Raw genomic sequence first — 23,263 nt, forward strand, 5'->3', positions numbered from 1 at the left:
AATTAATGATTTTCAATTCTGACTCATGGCAGATTCATCTGGTCTTCACCAACCACTGCAACCTACTGAGGTATTCTAATCTCCACAACTTCATCCTGTACTCTGATGTTTCTCAAGCATGTTCCATGCATGAAAGCATGGGGATCCCTGATAGCTTGAGAAAAATGCAAAGAATTCATTCCCATGTAGAGAATCAGAAGGAATATTTAATGAATTAGGAAGTTTCCATGCATATCAACATTTTGCATATATCGCTTGATACTGATAACTTCTCAGTAACCTGCAAGCACCATTTTATACAACAAAGCAATGTGTTTCTGTCTCCTTCAAAGAGCCAGAAGGAAAAACTCTGCAGCTACTTTTCAGTGGAGGCTATACCAACTGAATTTAGTATTATTTGTTTTTTAGCACAGCTTCTTGTATTATCAGTATCTATTCAATTGATACTACAAAGAAAATATAAATTATCACTCTTAGAATTATTATCCTTATTTAATATTTTATATCTAGTTTTAAAATTCTATAACACATTGAGGTAGTTGAGATTAATAGCATAGAATGTGTATAAAATAGAAAAAAATAAAAATAAGCATTAATATTATCCTAAAAGGACATTAGTAAAATCATATACCTTTTACAAAGTTATTCTACATGCAAGTGCAATTGAGATTATGGTACAAAGGTAATTTTTAAAAAGCATGTATTTGTTATTTTTTCCACTTTAGTTTCATTGTCTCTTTTTACAGAGAATTACACTGTGTAGCCCAGGCTAACACCACAGTTGTTATCCTCCTTCTTCACCCTCATAAATGCTAGGATTCTACACATTTGTCACCACACTCAGGGAAAGATTTTTTTTTTTCTATTCAGTATTGTTAAAACTACTATTGTGATATTTTGTATCTGGAAGTTTCTCAGTTCCACCAAGCCCTGTGGTCCCGCAGCCATTTATAAAATACTCACTCAGAGGCTTACATTAATTGCAAACTGCATGGTCTATGGCTTCAGCTTCTGGCTAGCTAATTCATCTTAAATGTACTCATTCCTATTAATCTCTATGTTACCATGTGGCCATGGCATTACTGGTCTACTGGCATTTGTTGCTCCTTGCCGCTAGCGTCTCTCCTGATTCTGCCCCTCTTCTCTGTATCCCTGTTTGAATTTCTTGCCTTGATGTAAGTTTTCTTGTCATAGAACAGAACAGCTTTATTTATTATCCAAGTGTCCTTGTGGTATGATTCAACATCCTCCGGGTATGTGCCCAAGATTTGTATAACTGGGTCTTGAGGTAGATTGATTCTAATTTGCTGAGAAACCATCCTATTGATTTCAATAGAGGCTGTATAAGTCTGTACTCCCAGCAGAGAGGGAGGAGTGCTCCCCTTGCCAGCACGAGCTGTCATACTTTTATTTTAAAAAATCTTAGCCATTCCTACAGGTATAAAATGGAATCTTGGAGTCATTTTGGTTTGCATTTCTTTAATGACTAAATACATTTCTTTGTGTTTTTTAGTCATTTGAGAGTCCTCTACAGACAATTCTCTGTTTGGATCTATACCCTATTTTTAATTGGATTATTTGGTTTGTTGATATCTAGTTTCTTGAGTTCTTAAAATAATTTGGATATTAACCCTCTGTCAGAAGTGAAATTGGTGAAGGTCTTTCCCATTATGCAGGCTGCTTTTTTTTTATCATATTGACAGGGTACTTTGACTTATAGAAGGTTTTCCAACTCAACCATCCCATTCCCTCATGTTCTCATCCCTCATTCCCTACCCTCCATTGCCCACCCCTTATCCCTAGTTTACTCATGGGGAATCTCATCTATTTCCTCTTCCCAGGGTGATCCATGCATCCTTCTTTGGGTCCTGTTTGTTAGCTAACTTCTCTGGAGCTGTGGGTTGTAGCTTGGCTATCTTTTGCTTTACATCTAGTATCCACTTATGAGTGAGTACATACCAAGTTTATCCTCCTGAGTCTGGGTTACCTCACTCAGAATGATATTTTCTAGTTCCATCCATTTGCCTGCAAACCTCATGATGTCATTGCTTTTTACTGCTGAGTAGTACTCTATTGTGTATATGTACAACATTTTCTTTATCCATTCTTCAGTTGAGGGGTATCTAGGTTGTTTCCAGGTTCTAGCTATTGCAAATAATGCTGCTATGAACATAGTTGAGCATGTGTCCTTGTGGTATGATTGAGCATTCCTTGGGTATATGCCCAAGAGTGATATAGCTGAGTCTTGAGGAAGACTGATTCCCAATTTTCTGAGGAACTGCCATACTGATTTCTGAAGTGCCTGTATCAGTTTATACTCCCTCCAAAAGTGGAGGAGTGTTCCCCTTGCTCTACATCCTCTCCAACATAAACTGTCTTCAGTGTTTTTGATCTTAGCCATTCTGACAGGTATAAGATGATATCTCAGACTTTTTTGAGTTCATTGCCTATGATGGGACACCTTGCACAGCCTTGAGGCTTGTTCCTGATTTGGTGGAATTGTTTTGACTTTCTCTCCATTTAATTTGATGTTGGATATAGTCTTGCTGTAAATTGTCTTCCTAATGTTTAGATATGTTCTTTTTATTCCTGATATCTCCAAGACTTTTTTCTTGAAGGAGTGTGAATTTTGTCAAATGATTATTCAACACCTAATGATATGATCATGAGTTTTTTTTTCAGTTTATTTATATGGTAAATTTCACTAAGAGACACCAAGGAAATTCAAAGAATCATTGGGTCATGCTTTAAAAAAAACCTGTCCTCAATAAAATTGGAATACCTAAAAGAAATGGACAATATTCTTGCAAGATACCACTAACCAAATTTAAATCATGATGAGATAAACAATTTATATAGACCTTTAATCTCTAAGTAAATAGAGGCAGTCATTAAAATTCTTCAAGCAAAAAAAAAGTCCAAAGCCATACAGTTTTAGCATAGAATTCTATTATACACTCAAAGAAGAGCTAATATTAATACTCCTCAAATTATTCCACAAAACAGAAGCAGAAGGAACATTCCCAAATTCATTTTATGAGGCCACGGTCATTCTGATATCCAAACCACACAAAGATTCAACAAAGAAAGAGTATTACAGACCAACTTTCCTCCTGAATGCTGATACAAAAACACTCAACAAAAAACATGCAAATTGAATCAAAGAATACATCAAAAAGATCATCCATCATGATCAAGTAGGCTTAATTTTAGAGATGCAGGGATGGTTCAACATACGAAAATCTGGCCTTTTTCTTTTTTATTTATTTATCTTTTTGGAGATCTTTTGGTTTCTTTGTTTGTTTTATTTTGTTTTAATATTTTTTGAAAATTTTGTAAAATCTGTTTTGATATTTAACATCCATCTCCTCCAAGATCCAGCCCCTTTCCTACACAAGCAATTATGTGTCCTTTTTAAATGCTCATATAAGTCCAATTTGTGCTGCCTATATAGTTTTTAATGTGTTCTCTTTTCTGGAGCATGACTGTCAGTGTGCCAGCTGTCACTTAGCAAAGCTCCTCAGCTAGGCATGGAACTTTATAACCACTTTTTCTCTCCATTTTGGGATTTATGTAAAGTCAGCTTGTACAGAACTTGTACATAGTTTTATAACCACTGTTATATATATATATATATATATATATATATATATATATATATATATATATATATATCCCTGTTTTATCCAGAGGACATTGTTACTTTGTAGTCATCCACTACCTCTAGCCCATGCACTCTACCTTAAATAGTGATGCTTGAGCCTTAGAAAGGGAGATTGTAATATAGATGTCTCACTTAGGGCTGAGCTTACACAGCATCTTATATTTTTTCACTTTGATCTTTTATGAGATTTTGTGTTGTTTATCATCTTCTTAAAATAAGAGTTACTTTGATAACAGTTGTTAGAGGTGCAACTATGGAACAAACAATAAGTCAATAGCATTTATTTAATACTATATCAATATAATAGCATTAGGTTTTCCCATAAGGCATAAGACTTCTCCAGCACAAATTTTCAGGCAAATAATGATGCTTCATTTTGTGGTGTAAAATTTAAAAAAAGGCAGAAGAAGATTGGTCACTCACATGATAGTCATTCCAGTATTGGACCAGTGAGCATGTCTTGCCTGTCTAGTTATTATTGTAGGTTGCTATTACTATAGTTGAGTAATATTGACGATTACTTTTCTTTTATGGTAGTACGCATAGAATTTTCCAGAACTATAGAAAACTAGCTAGCAAGTGTGATGATTCTAGGTCAATACCAGTTTGATTTTCTAAGTTCTATTATTGATTACATATGTGAAGTTATAGTGTGTTATCTTAGGGTCTTATCACCAAGTTCTGGAAGGCAGGAAATAGCATGGCATATATGTACCTATGTATATCTATGTATCAATGTAATTTTTGTTTCTATTGTCATATATATATAAAATATTATATTATATTCTTCCACAATACTAGGTTTCCGCATGACATTTTTGAAAGATGCTTAGTGTTAATTAACCCTCCTTGTATTCATTACTCTACCCTGGTCTACCTATCCCTTCAGCATTGAACCTTTCTTCTCCAAATGTTCTCCTTTAAGCCTGTGTACCATTTCATTCTATTTCTTGAAATTTCCCTCCTTAACCCCATACTAAGTTCTTGACATCTGTCTGTATATCATATGAAATACACATGTCTGAAGATTCAAACATCCACATCCAAATGCTCAGCTTACATCCACAAATGAAAGAAAATATAAGTGCTTGCTTTTCTGGGGTCTCAGTTATCTCACACAGTGTGACTGTGGTCAGCTCCACCAACTTATCTGTGATTTCATAAATTCATTTCTTAATGGTTCAATATTTAATTTTATAAAAATACCTTATTTTTTTTGCAACCATCAGTATGTAGACATCTAGGTCAAGTCAATTTGCTTTTTATTGTGAATAGAGCTGCAGTGTATATATTCATTCATGTATTTTCATTTCTTAGTCACCACTCTCTTCCTTCAAAGAGATATCATGGCCAACAGAACTTACAAGGTAAAACATTTAATATGGGGCTTGTTTATAGTTTTAGAGCATTAGTCCATTATCATCACAGTGGTGGGTGTGGCAGTAGACAGGTAGGCTTGGTTCTGGAGAAATGGATAAGAGCTCATACCTATTCCAAATTGGCTGTGGGGGTTTGAATAAGAGTGGTCCCCATATGCTCATACACTTGGATGCTTAGTGACCAGGGACTGGAATTATTTGAAATGATTAGAAGGATTAGGATGTGAGTTCTTGCTGGAGGAAGTGTGTCACTGTGGGTGGATTTTGAGGCTTCAGAAGCCCATGCCAAGCCCTATGTCTTTTTCTCTTCTGTGGATCACAAAGAAGCTCTCAACTACTTCTCAGGCACCATGACTACCTTGCCTTCTGTGGTAGAGGGAGAGTGCTGTGGATATTGCTCTATATAAATAAAACACTGATTGGCCAGTGACCAGGCAGGAAGTATAGGCAGGACAAGGAGAGGGGAGAATTGAGGGAATAGGAAGAAGGAGGGGGAGACACTGCCTGGAGCCTCCGCCAGGACAAGGAAGATGTTAAGTACCAGTAAGGCACGAGCCACGTGGCAAAGTAAAGATTAATAGAAATGGGCTAAATGTAAGAGTTAGAGCTATTTATATGAGTGAGAATTGTTGAGACCAAGGTTGGATAAAGCACAGGGACAAATAGCCAAATGAATGGAAACACATGAACTATGAACCAATGGCTGAGGGGTCCACACTGGATCAGGCCCTCCGAATGGGTGAGACAGTTGATTGGCTTGATCTTTTTGGGCGGCATCCAGGCAGTGGGACCAGATCTTGTGCTCATTGCATGAGTTGGCTGTTTGAAACCTGGGGCCTATGCAGGATTGTTTGGCTTGGCCTGGGAGGAGGGGACTAGACCTACCTGAACTGAGTCTACCAGGTTGACCTCAGTCTGTGGGGAAGGCTTTGCCCTGGAGGAGATGGGAATGGGGGGGGGCGTTGGGGGGAAGGTGAGGGGGACGGGAGGGGGGAGAACAAGGGAATCCGTGACCGATATGTAGAACTGAATTGTATTGCAAAATAAATTAAAATAAATTAAAAAAAAAAAAAAAAAAAAAAAAAAAAAGAGTTAGAGCTAGACAATGCTAGGCCTGAGCTAATGGCCAAGAAGTTTAAATAATGTAAGCATCTGTGTGTTTATTTTATAAGTGGGCTCCAGGATGGCAGGACTTGGTGGGACCTGGAGAGAAAAGCTCTCCAGCTACAAATGGTGCCCAACAGCTCGAGTTTCCACCTTAAACCTGAGAATATTTAATAATCAATTCTTTTTTTTTCTTTTTTCTTCTTTTTTATTTTTTTTTCATTTGTTGTACATCTTTTTTTTTAAATTTTGCAATACAATTCAGTTCTACATATCAGCCATGGATTCCCTTGTTCTCGCCCCTCCCACCCTCCTCACCTTCCCCCCAGTCCACCCCCCATTCCCACCTCCTCCAGGGAAGAATGGATAAACAAAATGTGGTACATATACGCAATGGAATACTACTCAGCAGAGAAAAACAATGGCATCATGAGGTTTGCAGACAAATGGATGGATCTAGAAAAAATCATCCTGAGTAAGGTAACCCAGACTCAGAAAGACAAACATGGTATGTACTCACTCATAGCAGGATACTAGACATGAAACAAGGATGACTTGTCTGCTACTCACATCACCAGGGAGGCTACCTGGAAAACAGGACCCCAAGAAAGACACGGGGATCGCCCAATGACAGAGAAATGGAATGAGATCTACATGAACAGCCTGGACATGAGTGGGGGTAGTGAAGGGCAAGGGTTGAGGGAAAGAGAGCTTGGGGGAGTGGGAGATCCCAGCTGGATCAACAACAGAGAGGGAGAACAAGGAATAGGAGACCATGGTAAATGAAGACCACATGAGAGTAGGAAGAAGCAAAGTGCTAGAAAGGCCCACAGAAATCCACAAAGATACCCCCACAACAGACTGCTGGCAATGGTCGAGATACACCCCGACCTGACCTACTCTGGTGATGGGATGGCCAAACACCCTAATTGTCGTGCTAGAAACCCCATCCAACTACTGAGGGATCTGGATGCAGAGATCCATGACTAGGCCCCGGGTGGATCTCTGGGAGTCCATTTATCGAGAATGAGGAGGGTTTATATGAACGAGAATAGTTGAGACCAAGGTTGGATAAAGCACAGGGACAAATAGCCAAATGAATGGAAACACATGAACTATGAACCAATGGCTGAGGGGTCACCAACTGGATCAGGCCCTCTGAATGGATGAGACAGTTGATTGACTTGATCTGTTTGGGAGGCATCCAGGCAGTGGGACCGGGTTCTGTGCTCATTGCATGAGTTGGCTGTTTGAAACCTGGGGCCTATGCAGGGTCGCTTGCCTCGGCCTGGGAGGAGTGGACTGGACCTACTTGGACTGAGTCTACCAGGTTGATCTCAGTCCACGGGGAAGGCTTTAATAACCAATTCTAAACAGAGCTAAAACCAGGTTCCAGCTTCATGTCTCATATAGGCAGCTAGACGCTGCAAAATGCGGGTTTGTGCTACTGGCAGGTTCCTGGCGTTTGCGCTTGACCTGCAGTATGGTGGGAATGAGACATCTACAAGCGGCACATTACGCTGCTGCTGTGTGGTGGATTTAGCCTTTGTTAGTACAAAACCAAAAGAGGTTTCTGGGCTACATGCTACTTTGATAAAAGCATAGAGAGACCCACAGTTTCTGAGACTTCATGGCTCCCAGAGCAGGCAGAAAATGTACTACTGCCATTTGGGAAGCTGAAGTGGGCAGAGCCAGCAGCCACAGCAATCTTAGAATGCTGCAGTTTAAAGCAATAGATTCACAATAAGACTGATTCAGATGGAATAACTTACAATGTATGTAAAAATGTACGTAGGCTTAAAAGAGAGAAAAGAAGGAATATATACAGCTATATAAACAAATAGATAGTTTTTAAAAATAAAGTCTTTAAAGAAACAATAAAGGTAATAAGCCACATAAAGATGGCTATCACACAGAGACTCTGGATTATGTTGTCTTTGATATTCATAACTGAAGAAAAATATTTGATTGTAAAAGCTGTTGAGTTATGCCAAAATGTATATTTTAAAGGTACCTTGACTTCAAAATTTGGATATAAGGATATGTTGCTTTGGAAAAGAGTCTCTGCTTTTGTTTCCACAGAAAGCCAGAGGCTATGGATTTGTTTCAGATTAAGATATTTCAGGTTTGACCAGCCAAGACCCCCTGAAAGGTCTCCAATGACACCGTGGACCAGATGATCCAACATCCAGAACGGTTTCAGGCAACTAGCTCAGACGATTCACCCTCATGGACTACTCCATAATCCTAAAATCTTCTTGTGTCCCCATAAGATACAGCATCCTCTTCCAGCAGGAAGTAGTAAGAGAAGCTACGCCCAAATTCCCAAATATACCAAGCTGGCTTTGAAGATGGAACTGGCTCACTCTCTCTCTCTAAACCCAGACATATTGCTAAAAAAAAAAAGGTTAAGAGATTCTTGTTTCCCAAATCAGAAGAGCCCTCTGGTGTGGGACAGAGAAAAACCAATATTTTTATTTAAAACAGGTTGATTATAAATGCGATCTGTTTCTAAAAAAAGAAAAGGGGATATGCTATAGATATATAGGATATAGAGATGATAGGATTAAAGGGTAGGTTAATGAACCTGCTTTTAAAGAACAACAACTTGTTTAAAATGTTTTACATTGGTATAGATTTTAGTTTATGCTTAAAATGTTTTACATTGGTATAAATTTTAGTTTATTGATACAAACTTAACGTTGATTTTGTTATACTGTGTGTATATTTCTATTCTTGTTTGAGGTATTATGTTTATGTAACTCATTTAAAATTGTAATGGATAATTAAAAAATAGATTAATAATTAGTCATCTATGATAATCACATTTGTAGACATGTTAGTTAAGTCTTCTAGGTATACATAGATATATTTCAGATAGATAGGTAGTCTTCAAACATTTCAAAGACCTACAGAATATGGCATTTAAAATGTTTTAAAAATTTAGACGTTCTGGACAGTGAGACATGTCTATTCCTGGCAGCACCGGATTTACTTTGGAGAGGAGGATGGGCATCGAAGACACTCTGTATGGAGTTTATCTTCACCTTGGCAAAAATAGCCATTCAGGCAAGAAACTGTTCTTGTCTAGACTGCTTGATCAACTGGACATGCGAAGACCCATGGAAGGATGACCACTGAACTTTGCTTGACAAGATGGTCCTTCAAATTCCTGCTTTGCAGAGAAAACTGCCAGACATTCTACAGGACACCAAAAAAAAAAAAAAAAATGATGGAGAGACTATAGCCCTGTGACCTGAAGACAAATTCTTTACAAAGGAACATTAGGTGACTGTCCAGGCTGTCAGCTGTCTCTGTCTACCCTGCAAGACTCCCGAAAGTTGCTTACATCCTTCTCCGATTTCTCAGGTAATATTATATCCTTCTGAGGTCTTTGATGTGGTTAAAGACTAGATAGTTGCAATTTCCTCAGTTATGATAAAAGATAAGTTAGATATAAAACCTTAAACTCACAAATATAAGATAGATAGGATATCTTCTTTAATATTGTAACTGTAATTCTTGCTCAATAATTGTTTTGTTATATGTAATTTTACTATATTAAAGTTATAACCTTCCTTTTTAAAAAAAAGAAGAAAAGGAGAAGTGCTGTGGATATCGCTCTATATAAATAAAACACTGATTGGCCAGTGACCAGGCAGGAAGTATAGGCAGGACAAGGAGAGAGGAGAATTGAGGGAACAGGAAGAAGGAAGGGGAAACACTGCCTGGAGCCTCCGCCAGGACAAGGAAGATGTAAAGTACCAATAAGCCATGAGCCACGTGGCAAAGTAAAGATTAATAGAAATGGGCTAAATATAAGAGTAAGAGCTAGACAATGCTAGGCCTGAGCTAATGGCCAAGAAGTTTAAATAATGTAAGCATCTGTGTGTTTATTTTGTAAGTGGGCTCCAGGATGGCAGGACTTGGTGGGACCCATAGAGAAAAGCTCTCCAGCTACAGGAGAGCAACTCTCTCTTCCCCCATCCCCCAGGGTACTCTTGAGCAGAAAGAAATAAGGAATATATAGATAGAAATATAGAAGAGAGAGACAGTTAGAAAACACAAGAGAGCCTAGGGAGGGCCTGGGTCAAAACCCACTAGCCCCTTCGGTCTCTAGTAAAGGGCTTTTAAAGGAATGCCAAGGGGTGCAGCAAAAGACCTCCCCCTAGCACAGCCAAGTGCAGACTATCCAAGACCCCTGGTGACCATGCAAGTGGTCAAGCCATCCCCTAATGCAGCCCTGCTGTGAAAAACAAGTTCAGATCTCACTAGAAAACCACTGTGATGCTTTCCTTTATGATGATAATGAACTAAGCCTCTGAAAGTGTAAGCAAGACCCAATTAAATGCTTTTCTAGTAAGAGTTGGTGTGCTCATGGTGACTGAAACTCTGACCAAACCTCCTACTACTTCCCAAATTGTTCCATTAACTGAGGGACATGGATTAAACCACTGAGGTGGCACTCTCATTCAGACTACCACAATGATTGAAAGTGTACAGCTGGTTTTGCAATAATTCTATTTTTAGCTTTTTGAAGCAACTCTAGAGGGTTTTGCAGTTTGCACAACTACTAGCAATGAATAAAGTTTTCTTCTTTTCCTGAATTCACACTAACTCTTGTTATCATTTTATTAATCTAATATTAATCATTTTGACTTTTCTATGATGAAATCTCAAAGTAATTTTAGTTTCCATTTCCCTGATGGCTAATTATGTTGAATTTTTGAATTTTTTTCTCATACATTTCTATATCATCTGTTGAGAACTCTGTGTTTACTTCCTTGCCCAACTACTGTGTGTGTATATGTGTGTGTGTGTGTGCATGTGTGTCTGTGTATTAGAAACATTTATCTTTTAGGCATCCACAGAAGACATAAATAATTACTCAATTTTCTTCACTGTAGTACTTTTATTACTGTCCTAATCTCTCTTCCACACATTAATCTTGGTCTCCCTTCTCCCTTAGTGCAACAAAATTACATCCTTTGGGTTTTTGGTTTTTCAAAACAGGGTTTCTCATTGTAGCTCTGGCTGTCTGGGAAATTGCTTGGTATACCAGACTGGCCTCACACTCATTCACAGAGATCTACCTGCCTCTGAATCTTGGGTGCTGGGATTAAAGGCCTAAACCACCAATTCCAGGATAATTTATATACTTTTTCTTAACCCTAATATTTTGTTTTCTTCTTTAATTTATATCTTCCTTGTAAGTATATCCACCTTTGTTGAGGAATATTAGTTGAATATGTGTAACATTCGTTTATGCTGTGGAATGTTTGTTTAATGATGCAAAGATGTGCTGCGTTCTTTTTTGTTCCATTTGTTTAACCCTGTAAGTCTGTGGTACTTTGACTGTCTAAAACATCTGATCAGTCTGATAAAGAGCTAGGCAGAAGAGAGAAACAGGAGGAGCTGGTAGGCAGAGAGAATAAATAGAAGAGAGAGGAGGAGAAAATGAGAAGGAGAGGAGAATGTCAGGGCCAGCCACACAGCCAGCAACAGAGTAATAAGTAAAGAAAGACATATAGAATAGAGAAAAGTATTCTATACCAGAGGCAAAAGGTAAAGGGGATAATTTAACGTAAGAAAAGCTGGCTAGAAACAAGCCAAGATAAAGCTGAGCATTTCTAGGTAAGAATAAGTCTCTGTGTATTTATTTGGGAGTTTGTTGGTGGTCCCCCAAAGAGTAAAGATTAAAAATCAAAACAAAAAAACAACTATACACCATCAATGGTATTGTTAGACTCAGTTTACTTTTCACTATTTCTACCATATAAGATCATAATTCTACCAGGATTTTATCCTTTAATTCTTTGTAGATTTAAAATTTTTACTGATAATTAGGCCAGGCTGTAGTTAGTGGCTACACAGAGAAACCCTGTCTCAAAAAACCAAAAAAAAAAAAAAAAAAAAAAAAATTTCCTGATAATGACTTCATGCCCAAACAGAGTTCATTTTACAAGAGTGTCCATTTAAAATAGAAATTAATACCTCATGGGAACCAATGGTGCTTAATACCCACAAAGGGCTACTAATCAATTAGAATGTCACTACATTCTTAATACAACTTTCTAGCCCAATCTGGCCACAGGGCACCTTTCCTGAAGCAGCACTAACTTTTGCTGCATTTTCCATGCTAACCTGAATCTGTGTTTCTCAAACAGAAACTCAGCTCTCCTCTCCTTCACAACTTTTAATTTGACTTCACATTCTGTGGGCTGTTCTTTACGATATGCAGGGGCTCCTAATGGTTACTGCTTTAAGTCTCTGCTCAAATTAAGTTTCATAGCATTGCAACTCTCTCTCTCTCTCTCTCTCTCTCTCTCTCTCTCTCTCACACACACACACACACACACACACACACACACACACACACACACATACATCACGGAGGTAAATCTCAAATAATCCCTCTCTTCCTGCTCCTTTTCTTGTTTTGACTGAGAACATTTGTATTATTAAACTAATGCACTAGGTAGTTATATAATATTAATTGTACGAGTCCAACATGGTTAAAATCAAAACATGAAACTTGAAGGATGAATGTATTGGAATAAAGTAGCTTGAAGCAAAAATTGAAGATTTGTAGAGCTAACAAATATATATATATATATCTCCATGCTCCATTAGACACATTTCTAGTTTGCCACATCAGTATCTGAAGACCTGTATCCAAACGTCTATTGCATAAACTAAATACCAGTACCAGAATTATTTCCATAATTTAAAATCAAGTTAAAATTGTTTCTCACACCAACCGGTGGCACACATCTTTAATCCCAGCACTTGAAAGGCAGAGCCAAGCAGATCTCTGAGTTTGAGGCCAGCCTGGTCTACAGAGCGAGATCCAGGACAGGTACCAAAACTACACAGAGAAACTCTGTCTCAAAAAACCGAAAAAAAAAAAAGTTGTTTCTCACAATTCTAAAAGCATTCCAGAGTATCATGTTGTAACTTTAGCATATTCTTAGAATGCAATTCAAAAAGAATAAGATAGTTAATATTGTTTGTATGGAGAATTTTCATTAGGAATAAATTCATTGTTATATAGTGAGATATGAAAAATATTAAGCATATTCAAGTGAACTGTTATTCCCACGAATAGTAAAAATTGACTCTATTCTAATATACTTATTTTTGCTATTAAATCACAGATTATTGAAATAAATTGAAATTTTTAGTTTCAATATTGAGTGTCAGATGTCTAATTCAGTTAATACGAGAACTAATGATACACTGAGGCCATCCTTGAATGATTTCATTACACTTACAAGAGAACTGTGACATCATAATGTTATGGACAAGATGTGAGGTCATCACTGAGGCTAAATTCTGAGCTTGAATTTAAAGACTGTGTGTATTATCTCAGAAGACACACTTGCAACATTACATTTAGTTTTCTGCATATATTCATGCTGATATTGGGAAGCAAGAAGGTCACAAGTCTAGGATTAACTGTTTGTCTTTTTTCTTATTTTCTGTATATCTTGAACTTGTTCATATTTAATATCAATTAAATGTAAAGTCCAACAGTTAAATTAAAAGTTATTTCTATGTACTATCTTCATTTCATGTGAAAACATACCCACATATTCAAACATCTCTGCTAGAATGGAATAAATCTTTGCACTTGTTCATTTATTGAGAATATGACAAACAGCATTGAATTGTGGAGGTCTTTTCCCTTCCACTCATAAAATACTAGCAAAGTCTATCACCTCAGGAGACAGCGAACAAAGTCAGAAGAAAGATTTCTAATCTACTTCTGGCCTCTAGCTGCAACTTCTATTCTGTTTCCATGGAAATAGAAATAAGATACATAAAATAATAATAAAAGGAAGTGCTTTTGCTTGTGAATTTTTAAAGCTTTTGCATCTTTTTTTAGTTAAAAATATATATTTTCTAGTTAAAATATCAAGTAAATAGTAATTAATTTTTAAAACTATTTTCACTGTAGAGACTAAATATTTAAGAAAGCACATATGTCTTTTAAAGTTAAAAATAGTGTCCTTTAATGTCCAACACAGCAGTCAGTTTTAGTGTATTATTGCGAAGGATTCAAACAGCTACTGTGATTTCCACGGATGATAAAGTCCCAGGACTGAGACAACATTGATCTTAGGGTTGGTAGAAGATGAAGTAATGCTTCTGGAGACAGTGGGACTGCCAAATAACAAGAGAAAGATCAAATTCCAGTACAAAAATGAGTCTGTAGTGTACAATGGTACCTAAAATGCTGAAGTAGCAAATTTAGAAGCCAGTGGAAGGCCCTGATTGCATTGAGCAGTCCATGCTCCCGTTCCAATGGCTACAATATGTCTTGTGTTTTGTTTTGTTTCTTTTTGCATGGTTTCAGGGGAAGTATTTGGCATATGAGTTCAAGTCACTCCATTTAAAGCATGATTTCCTCTCATTTTCTGAGTGTTTATGATCCATAGAAATGTAATGATTGCCGAGGACACACAAGTCAGAAGACAGATGTGCACATAAGGTATATAAGGTTTTTCCTGTGAAAAATATCCAAACTGTTATTAAATGTTTCTTGTTTTCAGTATCTCATTCCTTCAGGTAAAAACTATAACACTTGTACTTAATAAGATTGATGCAGAAATGTGTCTGATTACAGTAAATATAGAAACATGTCGTGAAGTTCCATATATTGAAGCAACAGGATAGTAAAGTTTGAAGTAATGTTGTATCCTAACCATTTCAGTATTGTCCAACTGCAGTTACTTTGGAGATTAAATAAAGGAGCTAAAATATGGATAATATAAAATTGTGGTTCTTAGGTTTTCTGTGTTGTGGCAACTACTTTTGAAAAACACTCAAAGAGAGGACAGTTGGGCTTACATTTTCAGAGGACCAGTGTTTGCTTTGGTAATTCTGTGTCTGTGGTGAAGAAAAGCATCAAGAAAGTAAGAACCTGTGCCATTGGTTACTATTCCATGATGGGCAGGAAGCAGAGAGTGCTAATACACTAAATATTTAGACTCCTTGTACTTCCTTTGGGCCTCCCCAATTTCCCTTTCTCTTTTGTCTTAAAAATACTCAGTGTGTATTGCAAGTACAGTTTTTCTTTTTAATTCTTGTAAAGTTATGAGTTTAAAAATAGTAGACATATCTTAATGTGCAATAAAGTATTAAGCCTTCCCCTTACATTTTATGTAATATCTCTAATTAAGATACTCTTCCTTACCTTAACATGAGGAGGATTATTTTTTCAGTTTGTGAATTTGTGATTTATATTACATCCTTAATCTTCCTAGAACTGGTAGTTGTATAAGATTTGAGGTCAGAGTATATAAATTTCCTCATAAGAAAATGTTGTCTATTTATGTATTTTTGTCAAAATGACAGTGGTTTCATAATCAGATTATTGTGTTTTAATCTACAAATAATACAACCTAAGTAACATAACTGAATGATAAGCTTGAGAACTTTTAATTGTATCTTTCAAAACCTTCATGTGAAAAAATTTTAAATAAATTTCCTACTTTTTCATTTTTATTTTTTTCATGTTTTTCATTGAAATAGAATTACATCAATTTTCCGCATCCTTTTCCTCCCCCAGCCTGGTACTAGAGCCTACTTCTTCAGGATTCTGACATATACTGAAGACCACCTGAGAAAGCCAGCTTCCTTGACTGAACAGCTACTGGATTCTTTGACTTTCTTTGGGTGACGGCCATTGCTGTACTAGTCAGACCTCAGCCTTTAACCTACTCTAATAAATGATGTGTGTGTCTGTGTGTGTGTGTGGGGGTGTTCTATCTGTCCTGTTTCTTGAGAGAACCCTGACTAATACAGACCTTGAGTCTCAATGAGAATTTACTTAGCAGCAGGATTTGTCTGGTGGCTGAGGGTCAAGTGAACTTGTAAGAGCAGAGCTCTATCCCTTAGATTTAGTATCCTATCAATAAAATACACCAGTGAACCTGTTCATGGTGTGCTCTCCTTGTTGAACATTATCTTGTACTTACTCTCAGCTTTTCATGACAAATACAGTATGAATGCAGCCATTTGCAAGAGCAGAAAAAAAGCTTCCCATGGCAAAAAAATTGACCAACATTTTGACATTGACCTTCTCATTCTGTACAAATGTATGCATATCAGGTGACAGGGTGGAAGAACATTTTGTAGAATGATGTTTAAACCATCCATTCATTCCTGTTCATTATGGCAATGTCAGTGCATGGCCATCTATCATTTAAGGGTTATTTGGGGTGCTTTTAAGTTTTCTGATGAAACAGATAATTCTACATTAACTTTTCTAAACATCCTTAAATTGAAGACTTTTAAATATGATAGATTCTCAAGAGGAGGATTAGTAAATCAAAGACCGGCCGTACTTAGAGCTTTAAAACCTATTTTGATGTTTTGTGTCTCTAATGATGATATCACTACTACAACTTATTACTGGCACCTGGGAATATAACCTGCAAGTTAAAAGTCTGAAGCTTTGTTACAGTTTGTTCATTGTGATAATGTTATAGATATGGGGGTTCCTCATATTTGCTTTGATTTCCAATATAACATACATATTCTTAATGCTCAATTGTTTTTTTTTTAATTACAGAGAAGCTAAATCTTTAAATTTGGGTGAAAGTTCTCTTCTTTGCTTGAGTATCTAATTCCTCAATAAATTTTATCACAAAAAGTTGTATCTCACCAAATATATTGTATATGTAATATGAAAAGTTTATTCGAGGAAATGAATTCACACTTGATTTTATTTGTCATAAGCTATGGAAAAATAAGATACAGGAATGTAGACCTATAAATAAGGCTTGATTAAATTAATGATTTAAGTACAATATGTTAGCATAGCAGCTTGCATGAAATTCTTTAAATTCAAGAAACAAGAATTAAAATTAGAAGCCTGTTGATTTATACACTAAACCCCTGGTCTATTTTCTTTACCTGAGAAAAGAGCTATTTTCTGAAATATGGATTTTATGCTTTCAATTTGTAGGTTTCAAACTCAGGCTGCCATGAGTCACAAAGAGTCATTTACCATTAAACTGAGACAGTCCCACTACTTTAATATTTCCCCTAACCTTATTTCTCTTGTGAGAGGAAAAGCTGCTCCTAGTTGTTAGATTTGTTGGTCATGATCTGACTGGCATCAGTCTCTCCTCTCATGCACTAATTTCAAGGTCTGCTGAACAGTGTTGCTGTGAGGCTTCAGTGGCAGGACAAGTGTGAAATGTTTGGTAGCAGCCTGGGACAAAGTATAATAGTCTTATAGAAACTTGTGGACAATGATAATTTATAAGAAAATGCTATCAATTGTTTCTGTCTGTCTTTCCTGCTTATTTCCCTTCTTTCTTTCCTCCTTCATTTACTCTTTTCTGCTTTATTTCCCTCCCTTCCTTCTAACTTTCTTTTGTGTTTGGTTTAGTTATGCTTAAACTAAGATCAATGACCAGAAAGAATTATTGTAAGAAAATATACAAATGAAATACTATCTCACATTCTAGAAAATTAAATAACATAAATTTTACATCAGTGTTCTTTGAAAAACAAATGTTATTTCCCAATATCTTTTTGACAAGATCTCCTTAATAATCTATTTGTATTCTTCTCTGTTTCTACTTATTCTGCTATGGAAAAAAAAAATGAGATTTTCCACTTCCTCACTCAAACCATCTTACCTATACTTGAACTCACATGTGAGTTCAAGTATATGTGGGTCTGAAATCTGGGAAAAGGGAAGACAGTTTATAAGGGGCCAGAAAATTTAAAGATTCAGGGACACAGGCAGATAGACAGCTTTATTCACTCCTGATAGATTCACTGTGTGCCCTTAGACTCAAAGACATTTTGCAAAGCAACGCAAAAGTAGCTTCCTGACAAAACTGATTATGTAAGGAGAAGTATAGTAACATTTATTGTTTACTCATGGGTCTCAGATAACTGGTAGTGACCATTTTAAATCATCCATGATATCTACACAAGCTCCATGTTTCCTAAACTTTCACCTGGTCCTTAACATTCTTTATTTTCTTCACCCATATATAAAATTAGGATTCACACACTGAAAGCATGAAGTATTTGTCTTCCTGAGACTGGATTACTTCAGGAAATACAATATTTTCCAGTTTCATTCATTTTTCTGAAATTTTCATAATTCTATTTTTTATTTTATAGCTTAATTAAATTCCATTTATAGATTCCTATATGTACACCAGTTTCTTACATTCATTTGTAGGGTATTGGGACTAACTCCACTTCCTACTATTGTGAAAATAGTAACAATAAGTAATCATGCATATGTAGGTATCTTTGTGGTGGTCCATATAGTTCTTTTAGTACATGCCCAGGACTGATAGAGCTGGCTCTTACAGGAATTCTCTTTAGAGATTTGTATATGAACAAATAAGATATTTCTTACTAAATAAGAAACACAGAGCCAATTGCAGAGTTAAAAGCCCAAGAGGTCAGAGCAATAGCTAAGAGCTAAAAACCCTTTCTTATCCTTCACTGCCTCTGCTGTCCTTCCCCTCAGCAAAGAGACCTACTTCTTGTGTGTCTGTCCTTTTATTGACTTTCTGTTCTGCCTTCTCATTGGTTGTAAACCCATCCACATGACCTCCTCATCACTGCCTATCTATACAGACCTCCAGGTCTTCTAAGGTTGGTATTGAGATTAAAGGCATGTGTCTCCATGCTGGCTGTATCCTTGAACACACAGAGATCCGACTAGCTCTTCCTCCCAAGTGCTGGGATTAAAGGCTTGCTATTAGCTCTGACCCCCAGGCAACTTTATTTGTTAACATACAAATACCATCACATTTCAGTACAAATAAAATATCACCATAGGGTTTTGTTTGCTTGTTTTTTTTTTTTTTTTAGCTAGGGACTCCTTGTGAAGCACTGGCTGACCTAGAACTCATTATGTACAGCAGGCTAACTTTGAACTTATACCATGCTTATGCTCCTAAGTACTGGAACTAAGATATGTGCCACCATGCCTGGTATTACTTTTAGATTTTTCTTTTGATCTCTTAGAAACTGTGATAAGAGCTGGGTGATGGTGGTACATACCTTTAATCCCAGCACTAGGTAGGCAGAGGCTGGTGGACCTGTGTGAGTTTGAGGCCAGTCTGGTCTACAGGATGAGTTTTAGGATAGCCAGGACTGCTTCACAGAGAAAGTGTTTCAAAAAAAAATTGTGATAAGGATGATGAGGTGTAGCTCTCCATTTCTGATAAGAGTCTAGTGGAGGTCCTGGTGGGGAAGGACTCAGTTTTCTTTAAGGGGATAGCCACCAGGAGTTTGACCATGCTCCAGTGTGTATATGGGCAAAACAAATTGGATTCCTTCTTCTTGTTCTTGTTCTTGTTCTTGTTCTTATTCTTGTTCTTCTTGCTCTTGTTCTTCTCTTTCTCTTTCTTCTTCTCCTTATTCTTTGCATTCTTGTTCTTCTTCTTGTTGCTGTTGTTGTTCTTCTTGTTCTTATTCTTCTTGCTGTTGTTGTTCTTCTTCTTCTTCTCCTTTTTCTCCTTCTTCTTCTTCTTCTTCTTCTTCTTCTTCTTCTTCTTCTTCTTCTTCTTCTTCTTCTTCTTCTTCTTCTTCTTCTTCTTTTTCTTCTGGGGGCAAAGGTCAAAAGGAGAGATGGTCCTGAGAGGACTGAGAATTGAGTGTGATTGGGGTACATGGTATGAATTTTCCAAATAATAAATATCTTAACAAAAAATATGATCTATATACATAACAGAATACTATTCCAATATTTGAAAGAAAGAAATTCTGTGATTCTTGACAATGTAGATGAACCTGGAGAACATTAACCTAAATGAAAGAAGCTATAAATGCAATCTAAACCGTTGTAGAACCAAAGGGTAGCATGGGGTTATGGAAGGTGCAGTGGGAGGGATAAGACTAGTTGATGGCCAAAGAGTATAAAATTGAATTTAGGGGGAATCAATTCAAAAGATTCATTGTACAACATAGTGATTATAGTTAATAAAATACCCTTCAAAACAAGAAAAATGAAAATATATATTGGGTACGTGTATTTCTTTTTTATGTGTGAGTTGTCTGTTCAGTTCACTGGTCTGTATATTGGTTAGCAATTTGAGTTTCTTTGTTTTGCTTTGTTTTTATGGATGGATAACTTTTTTGCAGTTCTGTAAAAGTTGGAAATATATTAGATAGTAACTCCATGTCTGAAGTAAAGCTAGTAATTATTTTGTACTGTTCCCAAGGTTTTCTGTTCATTCTGTTGATATTTCCCTCTGACTTGCAGAAGCTTTCCAACACTGTACAATCAATTTGTCAGCCCAGTGGGCTATAGCTTGTGGTATTGGAGTTCTATCAGAAAGTTCTTACCCATATCTACAGCCTAGTATTTTCTACTTGTTTCTTTAGCCATTTTTTTAAAAAAATAAGATCTCTGATCTCTACTGCTTTGATTTTTGTGCAGAATGAGAGAAAATGGATTTAATTTCATTCTTCAGTAGCTAGACACCCAAGTTTGCTAGGAATTGAATATGTTTTCCCCAGTGTTTATTTTTGACATTTTTGTCAAAAATAAGGTTTCCATACATCGATCCTTTACTATGATCCCTTGATCTGTCTTTATGCCAGACAATGCTGTCTTTATCACTATAGCTCTGTAGTGTAGTTTGGAGACAGGGAATGGGGTAGCTTTTGCTCAGATTTAGTGCATTAGAGATTTCTCACAAGAATCATCAAAACACTTTGGTTTGAATTCATTAAAAATAAAATCAGACTCATCAAGAATGTGCAGATGACTTGTTAAAGAAAAATCATCAAAGTAATTCCCCAATGGTGTCATTGGATCAAGAGAAGCCAAAATTTTATTTCTCCACTTGCTTTCTCCTTGCCTTTCACCATTCCTATCTGTCTGTTGTATGAGTCTGAATTTGTGTCTGCCAGAATATGATCTTTTGAATTTGTCCACATATCTATGTCTATCTGCATCTGTTGCTAACAAAGGGCTTTGCTCTGTATTTAATGAATAGAACAGAGAGTATTGTATGAGGAAGAAATAAAAGATAATTTTCAGAAATCTCTAACCGAGTTTTACAAGGGATTAAGTCACTGACTCTGACTGACCTCTACAAATCCAGAAAACACAATATTACATACCATATTGTTTATCAACCAGTATTTGCATGTCCCTTCAACATTAGTGGGCATTCACTTCATAATATGTTTCAACCTGTATTTACTGCACTCAGTAAATGATTATCATAACATACTTACAAAAACAAGCACATTACTCTTGGGTCAGTTGCATGGAACAACAATACAATTTATGATTAAAGCTTTTAGGTTCATTCCTTTTTAAATTTTTCTATTATTAAGAGATTTTCTATTCATTTTGCATACCAACCACAGATTCCCCTGTCCTCCTTCCTCCTGTCAGCCAATCCATCCCCCATTCCCACCTCCTCCTTGAGATTTTTAAGCTACAATGAATGAGGTATTTTTCTTACGAGATTACTTCCATGTTCTGCTGTGGGATGTTCTATATGTTAAATGTGTTCCTCTGATTGGTTAATAAATAAAATACTGATTGGCCAGTAGTCAGGCAGGCAGTATAGGTGGGACAAGGAGAGAGGAGAATTATGGGAAGTGGAAGGCTGAAGCAAAAACACGCTACGCTGCCAGCCGCCATGACAAGCAATATATAAAAGATACCGGTACAGTAACAAGACATGTGGCAACTTATAGATTAATAGAAATGGGTTAATTTAAGATATAAGAACAGTTAGCAAGAAGCCTGAGCCATTAGGCCAAACAGTTTAAATAATATAAGTGTCTGTGTGTTTATTTTATAAGTGGGCTGTCAGACTGCCGGGGCTTGGTAAGACCCGGAGAGAAAAACTCAAGCTACAATGCTCATTGTTGGGATAGTGAAATTACAGATTTTGTATGTTGATTTTTTAAACTTCAGACTTTAATGAAAGTGTTTATTGGATTTAAAATATTTAAAAGATTTCTGGTAGAATCAATAGGGTCCTTTAATAAAAAATCATGTCATCTTTAAATATGTATAATTTTAATTCTTGGTTTCAAATTACTACTACTCTTACAGTGTTCTTTAATCTATCAGCTGTAGCATAACATTAACTTTGAGCATTACACTGAGTAAGTGTTGTGAGTGGGCATCCTGTTCATTCCAGATTTTAGAGTACATGGTTTCATTTTTTCTCATTTAACTGTGGATTTGTCATTTATAGCTTTTATGTTGAGATATGTACCATCTATGCTTTGTTTCTTCAGTACTTATATCATGAGTATTGTTTAGCTTTGTTGAATGCCTTTACAAAGTTTTTGAGATATCATGTAATTTCTGTTTTCAGGTCTGTAATGATTTTAATATCCTGAATGAAACTTGTATCTTTCATGTGAAACCATTTTTTGTTGTGGTGTATTATTTTCATAATGGGATTATGAATTTCATTTGCAAGCATTTCATTGAGATTTAAAAAATATTTTCTCCTCTCGTATATGTACATATGTAAGTTATTTGTGTGTATACAAGCATGTTTGCATGTATAGGCCTATATTTGTATAGGTGTGTGTGTGTGTGTGTGTGTGTGTGTGTGTGTGTGTGTGTGTGTGTGTATTGTATGGATGTAGAGGCACAAGTTGATGATAGAATATTCGATGATCCCTTTTCTCAGTATTCTTCTTGAGGCAGGAATCAAACCAAGAGTTCACACCATATGGCCAGACTTGTCAGCCAGCTTGCTCTGGGGATCCTTCCTCTCTAAGTTTCACTTGGAGAGTGATCACTTAGAGATGGGATTGTGGATGATTTGGTATGTCCATCCCAGCATTTTGTGTGAGTCCTGGTCTTCCTTTTTGTGAGAATTGTTGAGATATTTTGCAACTAAGTCCATAAGAAAGATCAGCTTAGGTTTTTCTTATTTTATTTTTGCTCTGTCAATAATTAATTTTGATATCAGGGTTATACTGGCCTTTGTAGAAAGAGTTTAGTAGTGTTCTTTTCTGTTCATTTTTATAGACAAATGCATAATGTTTTACTGTTGGATATTTCTAACACATTTCAAAGATTCCCACTCATCCCATGCTTTTAAAATTACTCTTCAATGTTATTGCTCGTCATCAGACT

Source organism: Peromyscus californicus, unplaced genomic scaffold, assembly GCF_007827085.1.
Source record: "Peromyscus californicus insignis strain IS unplaced genomic scaffold, ASM782708v3 Scaffold_5__1_contigs__length_169319896, whole genome shotgun sequence".
Lineage (NCBI taxonomy): Eukaryota > Metazoa > Chordata > Mammalia > Rodentia > Cricetidae > Peromyscus > Peromyscus californicus.